The following is a 6,000-nucleotide window of genomic DNA, read 5'->3' as shown; positions in this document are numbered from 1 at the left end:
TCCTCTCCTGATTTTGTACCTCTCCTGTCACAGCCCACACCTTCTGAGGACAAGTGTCCTCAAGTCTACCAACTCACCTGGCTCAAATGCCTCCATTACTGCAAACTCCCCAGTCCTGGCCAAAAGCACTTCAGCATTCTGGCTGCTAGAAATATGCCTCCTTGCTAGCCTGAATGTACAGAGTGAACTTCCAGCCCTTGGCTCCCAGGAGGACTGGAGCATACCTTTAGCCAGCACAGAGCTACCAACACCAGTCCAGACCTGGCTTTGCTCTGAGATGTCGCTCATCTTTTTCATCACCAGTATTTACCCCAACTGGTCACGGCAGAGGATTTGTACTGGCAGTATCATGGTGCAGTGCATTCTTATTATTAGGCAGCTGTTGCAAACAGCTGGAGACTTTGGCTCTGGCCTATTTCCTCATTCTCTGCTTGGAGTCAGCCTTTTAGGTTCCCCCCAGGGATATGTGCATCGGTACCTGAGCTGAGAGCACAAGCAAGCAGAGCGTCTGGGGGACTTTTGGGATGACATGTGCTCCTGGTCTGGTGCAGGCAGTGTGCTCAGTGGAGTGGCAGAGGTGGTCCAGCCTGTCCTGAGCAACAGGATCCTGCAGCAGCAGGGGCACAGTGAGCTGTGCGTGAGAAGCAGGGACAAGACTCACATGGATGTATCCCCATGTATGTGACAGGCATGCTGTCCATGTCCACGCAAGCAGCAAATGAGAGCAAGTCACCAGGCACCGCTGCCTGTGCTTTTCTTTATTCTTTCGCTGCCTTGCACATCTCCTGGTTTCTGATCCTTGCTCAGCAGCTGCCTTGGCAATTCACTCAAGAACCAATGCTAAGGCTGGAGGTACCCAGCGAGGCCACCCAGTCCGCCCGCAGCCCCAGACAGGCCCACCTGCACCCCCTTTGCCAGTGACAGAAGGGGTATTCCCCCCGCTACAAGACCCGTATGCTACATGCAGAGTGTGATGGGGAAGTGGGTCGCTGCTGGGGGGAGCTTGCCATTCACCAGTGCAAGTGGGAGGGCGAACTGGAAAGAGCCTCCTCTCCTGGTGGAGAACCACCACCCAGGCTTGATGAGGCGTGTGCTCCTGCGCCACCCGTACACACCTTGGGTGCCTCTAACTGCCTGGGACAGGTATTCATGGTCCGGCGAAGCGTGCCCTATCATGCCTTCATGCCACGGCGCTCGGCAAACGCCTCCCCTCCCTGCAGCTGCAGCCGTGCCGGAGCATTCCTCTGGGGAGGGCTGGCTTGTACCGGGAGGGATGAGGGGCTGCAGATGGCCTACCCCTGTTCCCCAAGTGCGCTGGGCTCTTCCCCACTGCAACACCCTTGTCACCTCTTCAGCTTGGTCCCTGCAGCGAAAGCCCACTGCGGCCACGGAGGCATCACTCCTGGCCAGCCTGGGGAGATGTTCCCAGGAGCAATTTTAGGGCTGCTGTGCAGGCATAGGGAGCACCCTGGGACAGCTGTGCCCCTTCTTTTGTGTCTGTGTGGCTGAGGGTGGTGGGACCCTCCCTGACCAGTGCAGAGTAGGCGCCAGATGTGGCAGGGGCAGGAACAGTGCATTAGGGCTGGGACCTCCTTGGCCCATGGAGAGTCCCCTTTCAGCTCCTTGCTGAGGGTGGATAGGTATTCTGGAGGAAGTCAGAGCACTTCCAGATGTAGCCAAAAAGTTGGAGTTAGATGGGATCTCCCCAGAGGGGTGACACCTGTGGAGCTGACACAAACCTGCTCTGTGACAGCCTTTGGAAGGGGAAGGTCCTACAAAGTGACACTCACCAGAGGTTCAGAGGAGGTCCCTGGCTGTGCTGCCAAGCACCAGTCCTCTTTTGTCTTGAAAGTGGGGTTGGGGAGAAGAAAAGCCCTGAGACAGAAGGGCAAAGGCAGGTTCTGGTGCTGCCCCAGCTCAGTCAGTTCACTTCTAGCCGAGCCCGCCAGGTTCCATAGGAACACAAGAGAAGGTTGACACTGGCAAAACTGAGATGAGGAGGAAGGGAGACATATGGGGGACTCCCCCATGGGTACCAGCTCTGCTGCCCCGCCCCACCTGCCCCAAAGCTGAGAAGAGAGCCCAGCATCCCTGCAGAGCCCAGCATCCCTGCAGTCAGCAGTGGTGAACTGGAGACTGTCCATAAGCAAGGTCATCTGCTATGGAAAAGAGCCACCCTCTGGCTGCCTGAGCTGGGCACAGAGAACAGATACATCCCAAGTCACAAGTGCCTTGGAAGTGCCGTTTCAGTATCCACTGTGGCCGGTTCTTAGTTTGCTTTTGAGCAGTAGAATAAGTGACCCAGTGAGCCACCAGGATGGGTGCCAACTTCGTCTGCCAAGTCCTGCTGCATCCCTGGTACCCAGAGCCAAGCCCAGCAGGCAGGAGGGGGTGGTATGCCACTCAACAGGGAAAGCAGGGGAGAGGGACAGGGCCATATAGCCCCTGCACCCCCACACCTTTGATCCTTCAGGGGGTGCCCCTAAGGGTCTGGCCCCATGCTGCCGCAGGTGCTGTTTGGTCCAGGCTCTCCCCAGCTCAGCCTGGCTCTTGTGTGTGTGTGAACCACTTTGGAGTTCTGCCCATCAAATGGTGGGGCTCATACCCCTTTCACCCTGCTCTGGGCCATCTCTCCGCAGAGCAGAAGGGATGATGCCTGCCAGCTGGCCCTGGCCTCAGTGGATCACAGCATCCCAGGGCATGCCATGTACTGGGGTGCCCCCAGACCCCGCATGCATCGAGGCCTGGCAGGCGCTGGTTAAGTCATGTGTTTTGTGTTGGGTTTCTCCCCCTCCTGGAAAGTCCCAGTGCGGAGTGGTGGGGCTGAGCCGACCGCACACAGCTGCGGGCCACCACATGAGAGGAGCCAGCTCCCCGGGGATTACAGAGCCCCAGGAGCCTGGGGAGGAGGCAGGAGCGCCCGCCCTGTGGCCCTTTCATCTCTCCCCTGCCTCACTCCCCCTTTCATGTCTGCCTCTCTGGCCACGCTCTCTTTTCCTCTGCTGCCTTTGCTCTCTTTGCACTTGGCCTCTTTTCCCTGCCTTCCCCCCAGCCCTTCCTGCTGCACCTGGCTGTGCTGGCTGCCTCTGCACCAACCCTGTCACCTCCCGCCAGTACCCTGTACTTTCATCACCCGACCCCCAGCTGCCTGCTCCCACCACCCCTGCACTGGCGTCCTGCCCCCACGCCAGCCCTGCCCTTCTGTCATCCCCCGCCCCAGCCCAAAGCCTCCCATTGCCATGGGGGGAAGGAGAAGGGTGGAACAAAGTACCCCCAGGTGTTCTCCATCCATATCCAAAATGCTTTTCCCCCTTTCTCTCATCAGTCCTGTTGCCCTGATCAGACTGCTTCCAAGGTCACACCCCTCCTCAGGTGTGTCCTGTGCTGTCACAGCCAAGGCATCCTCCTACCTCCTCCACCTACCTCATGGGAACAACAAGCTAGGGATGCTGGTGGACCCTGATGCCCCTCCCTGTCACTGGCACCCACTTTCCTCTTCTTCAGCTCCAAAGGGGGAAAGAGAAAAGGCACCTGCTCATGCTGCAGCCAGGGCTGGGCACTCCTTGTGCGAGGTTTTTTGTCAAGGGGTAAAGGGAGGTGGTGGTGTCCTATTCTCATGGTTCACAGGCCTGTGCCACCCTCATATGCTCCCCAAGAGGCCTGCGTTGCCCCCGGTGTTTCCTGGGGCAGGGGATCACATGCAGGGCTGTGAGAGTAAAAAACAGTTGGGTCCAAACCTACCTGCAGCCATTGCAGCAGGGGGAACATCATGAGCAAGGTGGTCTATTGGTTAGAGAATTCCCTCTGAGTCTGCAAGCTCCCTGGGGAGACTTGATGCTCATCTGCTTGGTGGGGATCTCATCCATCACAGTTTGGGCTGTGGAGGACCTCCACATCACTCCCTTCCCAGACACACCATCAGCGTCCTTTCTCGTGCATCTCCCCTGCCTGCTCTCACTCCAGTGCCTGCCCACCCTGCTCCTCTGCACCCACTGCCTCCACTCTGATCTTCTGCCTAAGGGGCTCAGTGCACCCCAAACTCTGCTTTCAGCTTGCTCAGCCCCCACCTTCCCCATCCCTTGTCCAGCCTCCCCCAGGAGCTCTTCTTGCTCCAGCCCTTGGAGCTGCCCTGGCTCACACAGCCTTCAGCCCAAGCCCTCCCTCCACTCTCCATCTCCACATCCCACTTGTTTCCAGACACAGCTTGCCCTTCTGCAAGCATGTGGCAGCCCAGGGGCACCCAGTCATGGATCACCAAGGGCTGGTGCAGCTGTGACTGAGCAAGGATGCTCCAGTCCTCCCAGATAGTGGGGGCGCTCCTGCAGAGTCGGGCTGCTGCCAGCCCGTCTGTCCACTCAACGCAGTGGTGGCTACAGCCTCCTCACCTAGTAGGTGACCCACATGATCCTCCTCATCATGGAGGGCAATGCCACCAGGACGCTGTGCCAGGGAGTGGTGGGCAGGAGCTGGGCTTGGCAGGGGGAGCACAGGACTCCTGGGCTCCTCTCCTCAGCCAGCTGCTGCCTTGCTGTAGGTACGCTGCCTTGCCAAGCAGGTCAGTTAGGGCCAAACTCTTTTTTTATCTTTTTCGGGGGCTTGCACATGTACTGATGCCAAGCATGACATGTTGGGGCTGAACTTCAGGAAAGCCTCGGAGCACCTCTCTGCAGCTCAGGTTGCAGTGCTGTGCCAGCCAGGCTCTCTGGAAGGGTCTCAAGCCATGGACATCTGCTTCTACATCAGAGGAAACACAGAGGCCGGTTGCCCAGACCAAGACAAGGAAGGATCTGCCCTCTGCTCCCCTTGGACCAGTAAATGCAATGAAGTTTTGCTCACCAATGACTTCCAGTAGCCCAGGTGCATCTGGCCGCTTTTGTGGGTCAGCAGCTCACCAGGCTCTGCTAGCCAACACTGCCAGCCCTGCCCATGGCCATGCTCATGCCACCCCCAGCAAGTGTGATGGGACGGGGAGGGTACCAGGGAACTGTCCCCTCATGGTTCTGCTTCATGTCTGCTCTGCTGGGAGCAGGAATGGAATTTGGATGGGGCTGGGCGTTTCTGCGTAGCGATTCCCCCAGGCAGGATCTGGCTCTGATGACTGTTCTGTGCGGGGAATAAATACCAAAGGAGTTACTCACGGCTCATTGGGGCATGATGTAGCAACTCCTCACCGGTTCCCCCCACCCTGCAGCCAAAGTTCCTCCTGTGATCTCCTGGGGAAAGTCCCAGCCCCCCCCCACACACACACACTCCCCCCCTGCCACCCCCAGAGACCTTCCCCACCCTTGCTGGAACTTTCCAGAAGCAAGAGATTAGCTGGGGCTTTGGGTGAGAGGAGAAAGGACCCAGTGACCTGCCACGCTGGAGGGAATCCAATGTCCCCTTGGCTCTTCCATGCTGTGTCTCGTGATGGGCACAAGGCCAAGGTCTGAGAGAGCACCAGCCTGGGGTATCCATATCTGGACAGCCACACATCTGGCTTCGGACCTGGCAGAAGTGCAAACCGATTGGGTCAGCTCAGGTCTCTCTATTGCCTTTTTGGTGGTCACACTCAGGTCAGGTTTTCCCATCTCTGTCCACAACTGCAGGGGCAAGAAGTGAAATTTACTTTTGGTTTACTGGCAGGAGCTAAAAAGCTCTCCTGCCCTTGGGACTGGGAAGTTAAAACCTTGAGAAAACCACCAGACTTCACATGACTCTAACAAAGCCATCAGGCTGGTGGTCCCCTCTGCAGCAGGGACACTCGGGGATGAAGGAATCTCTAGAGCCTGGGTCAAAATTTATGATGAAACTGGAGTAAGTTCCACCTATTTTTGCCAGCATGGACTTGCTGCTGTTTTTAGAAGCCTTCACTGCTCTTTTTGTGACATGCATGTGAAGAAATAGCTATTTCTTTTTTAGTTTTGGAACTTACTGATTTGCCTCTGCGGGAAGATGATGGAAGAGTGTTAGGAAAATCTGGTACCCTTTGCTGGAAACTACCTCCATCATCTACCTGGG

The sequence above is a fragment of the Falco naumanni genome, chromosome 8 (assembly GCF_017639655.2).
Source record: "Falco naumanni isolate bFalNau1 chromosome 8, bFalNau1.pat, whole genome shotgun sequence".
Lineage (NCBI taxonomy): Eukaryota > Metazoa > Chordata > Aves > Falconiformes > Falconidae > Falco > Falco naumanni.
Note: the sequence above shows the minus strand (reverse complement) of the source record.